Source organism: Musca autumnalis, unplaced genomic scaffold (genome assembly GCF_047663935.1).
Source record: "Musca autumnalis isolate F117 unplaced genomic scaffold, ASM4766393v1 scaffold_5, whole genome shotgun sequence".
Taxonomy (NCBI): domain Eukaryota; kingdom Metazoa; phylum Arthropoda; class Insecta; order Diptera; family Muscidae; genus Musca; species Musca autumnalis.
The window spans coordinates 112,861,998-112,874,620 of NW_027412088.1; the positions used below are offsets into that span (position 1 = coordinate 112,861,998).

Consider the following 12,623-nt stretch of genomic DNA (forward strand, 5'->3'; position numbering starts at 1 on the left):
AAAATCCGATGTCTAGTGATGATGAACCCGCTAAAAGGGCGTATAAATACGGGTCACATGGTCACACGCAGGACTGGAAGGCCAAGGCTTCTATGAAGCAAACAAGTGAAACGAGACATCTGAAAGCTGCATATCCCAGATTGGGAAAATACAGCAGCAAACAGAGAGGATTGGAGATCTTTTTAACTGGCTTTTTACAGAACATTTGTTCCATAGTTCTGTAAAAAGCCAGCTAAGTAAGTAAGTACGTAATAGAATTGACAATTTAAATCCAGTGGCTTTAATAAATGCGGTTATATGCAAATGTACTATAAGTTCTATAGATACGGTGACCAATATTTTTGGACGAAAATAGAGTACATGTACGAGGGCTACTATATAAGTTTTTGGCCTAGGCAACAATTCGTATCGCCAGGCTTCATTTGACATTTCTATTGGAAAGTTCGAAATTTTACTCAATACGATTTGTCGTACTACCATGTGTTGCGTTGTTTACGTTGACCTAAAAAAATCAATTTAGTGGGGTCATTTTCACAACTTTCGACATGGCAAGAATGCATCGATGAAATTAAATCTTAGTATGGCGATGAATCACCATCCTATAGCACTGTGAAAAACTAATTTAATGAATTCTATCGTGGCCGACGCTCGCTTAAATACAAAGGTCGTCCAAAAACGGCCGTTGTGCCAGATAATGCCGTTGTGCCATGCTATATATGCTGAGAAAGAGGTATCAACCAGCTTGCATTCGATATTGCATGTACACCTCGCCTCAAAAATGGTTTGACTCGTTTGATTCCGTGCCGATCGGTTCAAGCGATTTCGAAAGAATGCGATCACAGTTCTTCAAAAAACGTTTATAAAATCGTCGCAGGTGACAAATCATGGATCTATGCGTATGAAACCGAAGCATAACAGCAATCGGCAGAATATTGGTTTGAGCACATGCAAAAGTACATAAATGAGCTGGTGAATACTTCAAAACACAATAAATTAATTTTTGTTGATAAATATTCTCGTTGTCATTACTAGGCCAGAAAATTAGATAGTTGCCCTCGTATCCATTGAAGAAAATTTGCAGGTCAAAAAGTGGACGGGAATTACTATTCATAAGTATTTGTGAAATAAATCAAAAATAGAGGACATAGAGTGCGCTCAATGAAAATAGAGGACAAATAGAGTACGTTAAAAAATAGAGTACGGACGCCTAAAATAGAGTACTGTACTCTATAATAGAGTACGGTTGGACACCGTATCTATATACATTCGACAGCTTAAGGTTAAAATAATGATTTAACATTTAAGATTTACAAATCAATGATAATCTTTTCAAGGGTTTAATAAAAATACTTCGTTCTGTGAGAGATCTTTCTCCTTTAATTCAATCCACAAATTACAAAATTGTTGGTAGGAATCCTTTTCAAAGGATATTGAATATGTAATTATCAATCACAAATGAATTAGCGAAATCCATTTCGAGGGATATTGATCTAGTCAATATTTTTATTTTTAAGGTTTTTCTCATGGTGGAGTGTGCATTTGCTTCGACCCTGTCGAATCACCGCATGCAAAAAGATATGGAAAGAGAAATAGTAAGGTTTGAAATCAAACCTGAAGTTGAAATCAATCAATGCAACTAAAAGCTTTAGTCAGTTATCTGTTGTTTGCTATGAGAGCCATGGTTAAAACGTTTGTACGATGGCTTAAACGGAATAAAGCTTGAGAGCGCTGAACCACATGACCAAAACGAACATTCCCGCACAGAGAGAACCCCAGTTTGAGCTAACCTTTCAGTCGGGTTTGAGATGTTAGACTGTTAAGTTGTATCTTTCCGCATAACCGCTAAGCGCTGTAACCAGCAACACCAATAGAAAGTAAAAAGACGAAAGAGAAGGAACGAAGAAGAAAAGAAGAATTAACAAAACTTGTGCCAACGAGTGTCTGTTTTATTTTATTTTTTTGTGCAAGACAAAGCTGTTTTGTGTTTTGTTTTTCTCTTCTACTTCTTCTGTGTTTTGCCTTATTGGCAACGGAATCTGTATACTCAGGTGGATATTATTAACAAAAACAACAAAAAAGCAACAAATTCAGAAGATACGATGATACTTTAGATCGATCAATAGTATTCAATAGATGGACGGACGATCAAGACCGTGGTGTTATTGAGTCTCGAATGGCGTGGCAATTGTCATAAAAGAGAAGAAATTCAAGTTAAGTTATTTTGGCATTTACAGAGTGAATTCCTTGTGGATTTTTTCCAAGTGTGTTAAAAAAATACAATTCAAATTCAAATTGTGTCAAAAAGTGATTAATGGAAACAAAGAAACATCATTGCCAATTGAAAAATAAAAACCTAAAATTAACAAAAAATAATAAATGTTAAAAAACAAAACTAAAACACGAAACGAAAATGAAATAAGTTAGCGCGGGCTATCGATCATTAGGAATACTTTGTCCAGCCAGCAGCAAATTACAATCGAAAGCAAAAGCAAAAGGAGAAACAAATCGCGCAAGAATATTTTGCAATCATCTCAACATACAAAAAGTGAATTGTAATGTAAGTACATACCACACCTCCGCTCGTCTCCTCCACAAACAACCAATGCATTTGTTTGAAATGCAATTTGTTTTTTTTTTTGCTGTTTACTTTTTGAACATAACATGTATCCGTCCATCCATTTAGCCAACAACAACAAGAACAACATTCATAACTATGCAATTGTGTTGTACTCACACCTACACACACACATACATACGTCGTATGCCATACAACATGCATCATGTGCATACAGTGAGTGAGTGCATGGTGCATTTTTAGAATTTCGAATTAGAAAACACAAACAACCAACAATATATACAAAATAATATACATACATAGATATGGAGCCTCTCAAATACCTTGAAATATATGCATCCGTTTGCGTGTTTGAAATTTCAAACAGCTTTCAAGAATTGCTACGACGATGTTGCGAGTAACAACAACAAAGACGACAATGGTTAGTTATTACGTTAGCATGCAACAGCGACGGCGACACTTTGCCATCCGTACACACATGAATACATGTAAAGACATTATCTCCGTTCTGTTGGTTGGCTGGTTGACAAGTTCTCCTACAACTAACTCTGTGGGTTGTCTTCTTGACATATGTACGTATGTATGTTGTGTCATCCATTCATTTTATGCCAGTTATCCATCGATTTCCAAATACCGGCATGTTAATATTCTAGCTGCATACAGTCCAAGACACCACCGCATTGCAAAAGTCTAAGTGCACTCTTCTTCGTTTTGTAAACATGGTTAAAGTTCAATGATTATGCTGAAGGATAATCTAACGATAAATATATACATACATATGGTCTAAGGAATTACATAACAATAGAGGGTTCTAAAAGTATACAAAATGCATCAATTCCGCATATGCAAACAGATTCCGAGATATGGGCCTTTTTTGTTGTGAAAAATTATAGGTTTATAACTTGATTATTACTAATCTGATATAGCACGATGCTCTTGAACCAACTAAATGAAAGGTGCTTACACCTGAGAAGTTTTTGCGGATTCTAAAACAGCAATGTTCATAGATGAAGAAAACCCAAAAACAAGAAAAAATCATTGGAGGGATTTTTAAATAAATCGAAAGTTCACATTTTTAGGTTTTCAGGAATTTGCTGGGAAACATCATGCCCTATCAAAATGGAAATAAATAAAATGTTGTAGCAGTGAAAATTCTCTACAAGATTGTCTTTTATGCTATTTTCATGGGTTTTTACCATTTTTGAGATATAGAAGTTCGAATTGGGACAATTCACTGACTGACCCAACTTAAATTTATATATCTCAAAAATGGTATAACATAGGAAAACATTTCGAAAGCCAATCTTGTAGAGAATTTTCACAGCTATAAGATTTTCTCTTGTCCAATTGCGATAAGACTTCCCGCATTCAAGCATAATCGTGAAAACATAACAAAAAAAAAACTTAAAAATGTGACCTGAACTTCTATATCTCAAAAATGGTAAATCCTAAGAACAAATCATAAAAGTCGATCCTCTAGAGAATTTTTACTGCTACAACATTTTCTTTAGTTCCATTTTGAAAGGGCTTGTCGTTTCCAAACAAAATCTTGAAAACTTAAAAAACCCCAAAATGTGTACTTTGACCGCGATTTTTTCTTGTTTTTGGATATTTCTCATCTATGAATATTGCTGTTTCAGAATCCGCAAAAACTTCCCAGGTCTAAGCGGTTTTTATTTAAAGTTAGTTAAAGCGCACCGTACATGATATTGTTTTATAAGGAGGCGATACAGTCAGATCATTATCTCAATTTGAACTTCTATATCTCAAAAAATGGTAAAACCTACGAAAATATCAAAAGGTCAATCTAGTAGAGAATTTTCACAGCTACAATATTTTCTCTATTCCCATTGCGATAGGACTTGCGGTTTCCAAGCAAAATCGTGAAAATCTAAAAAACCCTGTGAACTTTGAACTTGATTTATTTATAACAGCGCTCCGGCAATTATTTTGTTTTATTTTTTATTTTTCTCATCTATGGGCGTTGTAGTTTCAGAATGCTCAAAAAATGCCCTGTTGTAAGCTAATTTCATTTAAAGCTGGTTCAAGAGAAATATCGGCCTTCGATAGATACTTTAGACTTGCCCCTATGGGCATATTCGCAAAAATTTCTTTTCTGACTAAAATCTCTCATGGACAGATCCAAAAAGTTGTGCGTATAAAATTTCCTCTGAGGAAAATGTCTAAGGGAAAACTGGCCTTTGGCCGGCACCAAGGACTTTCATCCAGTGACAGATCCAAAAACGGCTACATGTACAAATGTTTTTCTGAGTCAAATTTCTCATCGAACAACCGTTCTTTGGGCTTTGGAAGTTGATAACTGTAATTTTGAGATAGTTAAAGACTACATCTACCTCGGCTCCATTAAAATACAGACGACAACATCAGTTCTTAAATAAGAAGAAGAATACTAATTAATAATCAGTTTACAAACAAAGCCACATATCGTCAAACAAAAACCACCCTTTACAAAATAATGATACTACCCGTACTAATGTATGGTTCCGAAGCTTGAGTACTTGCGCCAGCAGATAAGGCAGTGCTTGGTGTATTTGAGAGAAACACTCTTCAAAATATCATTTTTTTCAAACTTTTCATCTCGTTTAACCATTTCCAGCAGAATGTTAAAGAGATCACACGAAATGCCGTCTCCTTGCCTCAAAATCTCGTTTGGTACTAAACTGTTCGTAGAGGTTCTTTTCTATTTTAACTGAGCACCGGGTATCATTTAGAGTCCTCTTACAAAGCCGTATGTGCTTTGTGAGAATACCACATTCAAACATGGCTTGGAATACTTTTGTGCATATGGGAATTTCGAAGTTTGCTTTATAATCAACAAAAATATGGTACGTGTCGATCTGCATATCTTAAGTCTTTTCCAAGATATGCCTCAAGGTAAATATCTGGTCAATGGCGGATTCAGGTAAAAATCGCATTGGTATGGTCCAATTATTTCGTTGATAATAGGCTTTAGTCGTTCACACAAAATCTCTGATACTACCTTACAAGCAATAGGCAGACTTATTAAAACACACAGTCTTATCTCCTATTTTGTGGACGGGGCATATGTTGCTCAGGTTCCTGTAACCAAAGCCATCAGATCGATCCACGTTTTGGTAGAGTTTTCTGGCTCCTGTACATCTCGATTTTTTCACACTCACGCTTTTCTATTTCTCTTTTTTCTGCGGAAAATATGATTTCCACTCTACTTTTCACCCGATATCTCTCTCGTACGCTACGCGTTGCTACTGATAGTAGAGTAGCCCTATATGGAAAACGTCATATAAAAAGTATAACATGTAGAAATGTATCAGGGTTTTCAGATTTTGTGGCTCTTTTTGAACGCATGAACTTGCCGACAAAAATATATTTGGATTAAAGCTCAAATGTGTTGCGGAAGAGGTACCTGAAGAATGGATCGACATAGTCCATTTTGGAAATGGATCTTATTTTAGTAGCTCTTTCTTTTCGATAGATATCATGCTCACCAATCATTTCAGTTGGTCACTGTATAACTTAAAGGTTTTGGACCACTATGTCAGGAAGCATGTACTTGCCACGAAAAACATAATATCGCTGTAAACCGAAGCACAAGTAGTAGAATCAGTATAATTTTCCAATGGACCTTCGGAAAGGTTGAACTTTTGTGGGGGAGGTACCGGAAGATGGATCGATATGGCCCATCTTCGAACTTAAACTAAGTTTGACCAAATTTTTGATCAAATCAGCTGATCCGTTCAAGAGTTATCGTGCGCTCCAGTCTCTACACATGCTGACCACAGGTTTTCTTACAACTTTCGGGCCTTTTTCTCAGGAAGTGTGGCCTTGCCCCTGAAAAAACCTGTACCGTCATAATGGGAGCAGCGAATACAAGCTGTTAGAACAAAAAAGGAATTCTTTGATTTCATTTTGGTACCCAAAGAAGTTGACATATGTATATAGTCCATATTCAAATTGGATAAATTTGTCTTGTAGAAATATTACGATGTGCAAAGTGTGTACCAAATTGGCTACTGCCTTCAAAAGTTATCATGTGCACCATTTTAGCGAAAGGTTTTGAACTTTCATGGCAGAGGTAAGCGAAGTAGTGGGTCGATATGACCCATCTTCGAACGCAAACTAAGTTTGGACAAGATATTACAAAGGCAAAATTTTGGACCCAATCGGTTCATCCGTTCAAGAGTTGTCGTGCGCTGCCGCCAGCAAATGAAACGAATTTCGTACAAACATACTTGGGGTCTAAAGCATTTAGGCCGTATGAAAGTATATGAGGATTTCTGAGTGAAATCGGACACTTTTTCATAAAGTGGTTTTTGATTTATTTTTTTTTTTTTTGCTGTGGTGATGCTGATCATCTGCAAAACATTTCAGTATATTTTCAGATTTTTTGACTAAAGGTTTCAGGGATATCGCGCCTGGAAAAGTCGAATTCTGTAAAAACTATGTGCAAAGAAATACTCATAACTTCTTTAATATCGGCCCAAATAGACAAAACATTTGTTTTTGTTTCTTTTGCTTTTTTATCTAACTAATAAAACATTTTTGCACAGTTGGCTTCGATGCAATTTTCTCCATTTAGTATTTCAAATCAATTTTTAACAATGATTGTACTCTCCGATTTTCTTAAATAAAAAAATATTTAATAACATTTGTTTTAATGTTTTGTTTGGGGTTTATCTTAAACGTCTTAAAAGCTACCTCATTTTTCGATTTTGAAAGCGGGTTAGCAATTATTGTACCAGCATTGGTGAGTTTTAGCCGTTTCATATCTCAAATTCAGATCATATTTAAATAACCATCTTCTGGAGAAAATATTACTTTAAATTATGTTAGGTATGTAGATAGGCTCGGATGCCCATTCATATAATTTCCAAGCTGTGGTTATTTGATTATCAATATAGTTAATTTATTGTCCGGCTGGTATAATAATTGCTAATGCATTTTCAAAATTGAAAAATGAAGTTTTCAAGATAAATTACTAAATAAAACAACAAAACAAATGTTAAAAAATTTAATTTTATATTTTTTTTGCAAAGTAACAAATGAATGTGGAATGTGGAAATTCATTTTAAAAAATATTATTTTCAAAGGCGTATGGTCTGTTCCTTCACTTCTGAAAATGGTAAAACCGGCAAAAGTAGTAAAAGTTGTAAACTGCTCCCATATGAATTGTATTGTGTCTGAAGTACATAAAGGAACGCTTTTCGAGTAAAATGTGGTAAAACTTGAAGATTCTTCAACGTAAAGGAACAGAGCTATAAATACAATAAGATAAGACATTTTTTGCTATCATTCGTCAGTGAATGGTTTTAGAATTTAACATAATGTAATTTTACCATACCGTAAAATAACATTTTTTTCTTTTATACGTTTTGTACGTATTTAACCGAATTTAACGTTCCAATTGGTATGGAATTCTTCTGGAGTAGATCCTTGAATTTATAAATTTCGTTTCTGAAATTATTACATGAAATGTTACTCCTAGATTGCGATACAACCTGCATTGTTTCTGCTAAGGGTAATGTTTCTATACATTGTTTCATAAACATTTTTTTGTTGCATGCATTTTGTCTAGTCTTATTTCTTCTATGTCTTTGTTAATTATTCGAATCCCACTACCAAACAGGACTTAACATTTTTGTAATTAATCGTCACGGTGCTCTTGAATCAAATTTAAATGGAAGGTGCTTACACCTGGGAAGTTTTTGCGGATTCTGAAACTACAATGTTCATAGATGAGAAAAATCAAAAAACAAAAAAAAATCGCCGGAGCGCTTTTTGAATAAATCGCGATTGAAGTTGACATTTTTAGAGGTTGTATAGATTTTCACGATTTTGCTTAGAAACCGCAAGTCCTATCAAAATGAGACTGAAGAAAATGTTGTAGCTATAAAAATTCTCTACAAGATTTGATATATTTGATATGATATTTTCGTAGGTTTTACCAATTTTGAGATATTGAAGTTCAAATTGGGACAATGCACTGACTGTATCGCCCCCCTTATAAAACAATGTCATGAAGGGTGCGCCTTAACTAACTTTTAATGAAAACCGCTTACACAGGAGAAGTTTTTGTGAATTATGTAACAGCAATGTTCATAGATGAGAAAAATCCAAAAACAAGAAAAAATCGCTGGAGGAATTTTAAAAAAAATCGCGGTAAAAATTCACATTTTTAGGTGTTTTTTAGGTTTTCACGATTTTGCTTGGAAACCGCAAGTCCAATCGCAATCGAGATAAAGAAAATGTTGTAGCTGTAAAAATTCTCTACACGATTGACGTTTGTGATTTGTTCTCAGGCTGTACCATTTTTGAGATAAAGAAGCTCAGTTTACATTTTTAGGTTTTTTTGTTAGGGTTTCGCGATTTTGCTTGAATACGGCAAGTCTTATCGGCATGGGACCTCAGAAAATCTTATAGCTGTGAAAATTCTCTACAATACTGGCTTATGTAATTTTTGATAGGATGTACTTTTTTTTGATATATACGTTTAAGTCGGAAAATTGCAGTCATGACATTGTTTTATAAGGAGACGATACAGAATTGAATTGAATTTGAATTGTCCCAATTTCAACTTCTATATCTCAAAAGTTGTAAAACCTACGAAAATATCGTACAGGTAAATCTTGTAGAGAATTTTTATAGCTACAACATTTTCTTTATTCCCATTTTCATAGGACTTGCGTTTTCTAAGCAAAATCGCAAAAACCTAAACAACCCCTAAAAATGTCAACTTGAATCGCGATTTATTTAAAAAGCGATTTTTTGTTTGTTTTTTGATTTTTTTCATCTATGAACATTGTAGTTTCAGAATCCGCAAAAACTTCCCAGCAAAACATATACTAAAATGTTTTGCTGATGAGCAGCATCAGCACAGCAAAAAATAAAGGAAATCAAAAATCATTTTTTGAAAAGTATGCGATTTCACTTAGAAATCAGCATATGTATTAAATCACAAATCATGCCATCCATCATCATTTCAGCGATTTTGAAATAATTGTTGGTTTAGATAGATAGAGTTATGGAACGACTCAGTTCTTAAAGGAATTCCCTTTGGGTGTTGGGCCATCGGATATACATACCCAGCAAAAATTTGGATCCGATAGTCATTACGTAACCCTTTACAAAGTAATGTAAACAAGCTTCTTTTCGCATTACAAGTAATGGGTTACTTCTTAAAAAATTTACAAAGTAAACCTACTTACTTTACTCCTCACTAAGTAATGAGGACGGTGGCACAGTGTGTGTGTGTCCGACTATAAATCCTAGGGTTGTGTGTTCAACGCTCACCGTCGGCACGCGAGTTTTTGACAAAAACAAAAACTTTTTGTAAATTAAAAAATAACAGTTCATGGTGCACATGTGGACTGCACATTTTAGTTCTTAAGCAACCCTTAATGTTTGTGTGCGTGGCACAGTGTGTAGTGTGTTTGGCTAGAAATCAGAGGGTTCGTGTGTTCAACTCGGGCAGGGAGCGAAATAAAATGTAGTAAAATAAAAGTAAGAAGTGTGTTGAAATTAAAAACAAATTCTCCACATCAACTGTTCTAAAAATAGATTTTTTTCACCTTACTTTTCAACTTCTATTGGCCACAGAATAACTAGTTATTCTAGTGGACATAAAATAACTAGAACCTGAGTGCGACATGCCCTTGTAAAAATAATGGGGAAGAAAGGGGATTTGAGAGTAGTTACGGCTGCCAAAAATCCCTTACTAAGCCCATGATTTTGGTAGGACTTTTTTGCTGGGTATGTATGTATGTAAGTAACAAATATTTTAGCACCATATAATTCGTCTTATCCAATTTCGACTGTTGTTATTTGGTTTTTTTGTTATGTACACACACGTGTCTATATTTACACAAATCATTTAGACACACACACACATATTGGCGGTTTGACAGTGACGGCTATTTTTGGCATTAACAAAAAGACACCAGCGACGACGAAGTAATCACTAAAGAATGCCTACCTCTGTCTATGTGTTTGGAATTTTTAATTTTTAGTAGTGTGCGCGTGTGTTTGTTTTTGGAAATTATCCAGGAATTCATAGATAATTTTTAATTTTTTATTGCCATATTTGCTGGTGTTTGGTTTGACAATCTTCACTTTATGTAAAAAGTGAAAATACTTTTGTATGTACAATGTACATATGGATATATGTATGTATGTCTACTAACATTATACATATTAGGTAATAATTAAATATTCAAAAGGGCTAGTGTTAATTGTTAAATATTTTTGTTTCGTCCATGGAGGGATACACTGCTAGACGTTAAACTAGTGAGTATTATTAATAAAATATTATTTGATAAATTGTGTTCTTCATGAAATACAACGCCCAGGCAGAAATTTAATTTTATTTTACTTAATCCCCTAGTTGTTTTATTATTTTATTAAAACCAATTGTTTTTTGTAAGTGGGGAAAATTTGTAATTATTTACCTTGGGATAAGGCAGGAAAGAATATAGTTTCGGAATTCACAGATTTGTGTTGGCGTTTTTAATTTGCTTTTCAAAATAGTCAGGCTTTATTCTATATTTTATATTATTCCTTAATAAAACAACTTTAATTTATTAGTGGGAAAAATTGGAGATGTTTACCGAGGGGTAAGGCAGGGAAGACTATAGTTTCGGATCTCGCAACAGATCCTCAGCAGTTCTCTTGTGTTTTGTTTTTCAACAAAATAGGATCAAGCCTGACTATTAAAAAAAATCAATTAGTGGTCATAATCTCAGATAAAAAACGCCCTTCCTCAATTAAAACAATTATTATTTTAACAACAAAATTCCCGATTAATAACATTTACTGTTGTGAATCTAAATATTTTCTAAAGTCATGGAATCAAGTAATTATCAAAGCTATTAATGGAGATCATTCTGATGCATTCGACGTGGGATTAGGTACGAACTAAATATAAATGCAAAATAATATATTAAAATATAATTGCGTAGAAAAAACGCAAATTGCAAAGCAATTAGATTGAATTAGATAGATTACGTTGTGAATTAGGGTCAGTTAGTTAGTTCATCTTATATGTCGGTACATAGGACTGGTAGGGTTTTTCTTTTCCCGCGAATTCCCGGGTTTGACTACTCGTATATACTACATACATATGTATGTATATACAGACCGTTTTTATACCCTCCACCATAGTATGGAGGGTAAATTAAGTTTGTTTTTCCGTTTGTAACGCAATGAAGTATACATTTGCGACCCTATAAAGTATATATATTCTTGATCAGTATAAAAATCTGAGTCCGTCTGCCCGTCTGTTATAATCACTCTAAAGTCCGCAATAATTGAGGTAGAACGCTAATTTTTTGCACCTGAGAGTAATTTTTCCATAGTTTGAAAATGAGCTATATCGGCCGACGTTTTGGTATAGCCCGTATAACGGTACCTCCTGATTTTCGGTATTTTGAGGATTTTAGCTAAATTTTTTAACCGAACCATTTGTAATTTAACATTTGAGGTTCTCTGTCGTCACGAAACATCTCCACCAAAAATTGTCAACGTAGGTCCACGTTTTGGTATAGTCCCCATATAACGGTACCTCCCGATTTTCGGTATTTTGTGGATTTTAGCTACATTTTTTGACACGAACTATCTGTAATTTGACATTTGAGGTTTCCTGTGGTCACAAAACTTTTCCGCCAACAAATTTAAATATATGTCCATGTTTTGGTATAACACTCATATAACGGTACCTCCCGATTTCCGATATTTTGAGGATATTAGCTACATTTTTAAACAGAATTTTCTCTTTTTTGCCATTTGAGGTTCATAGCGGCCACAACACCTCTTCACTGAGAATTGTCAATATAGGTTTATATTTTAGGTAAAGTCACCATATAAACTAACTCCCCCATTTCAGGCTTGTTGAAGAGTTTAGCTACATTTGTTAGCCGAACTATCTGTAATTCGACATTTAATTGGTAATTGTCATTGGTCACAAAACTTGTCCACCTAAATTTGTCAACAAATGTCCACCGTTTGATATAGCCTTTATAAAGGATGCCGCCCGATTGAAGACATTTTTAGATTC

At 34.4% G+C, this 12,623-nt stretch overlaps 1 protein-coding gene across 6 annotated transcripts in view; it reads left to right on the top strand.

Moving 5' to 3' along the window:
- Positions 1-1,752: 1,752 nt before the first annotated feature.
- nahoda (DOMON-like domain-containing protein nahoda) overlaps positions 1,753-12,623 on the top strand; it is a 142,612-nt gene continuing 131,741 nt past the window's right edge. For 3 of the 6 annotated variants that reach the window (XR_012408369.1, XM_073954871.1, XM_073954873.1), the window contains exons 1-2: positions 1,780-1,874; positions 2,235-2,557. The gene's annotated coding sequence lies outside the window, so the exon portion shown is untranslated. Of the gene's footprint in view, positions 2,558-12,623 lie in introns of all 6 variants that reach the window. The other 3 variants (XR_012408368.1, XM_073954870.1, XM_073954872.1) reach the window with 2 other exon arrangements.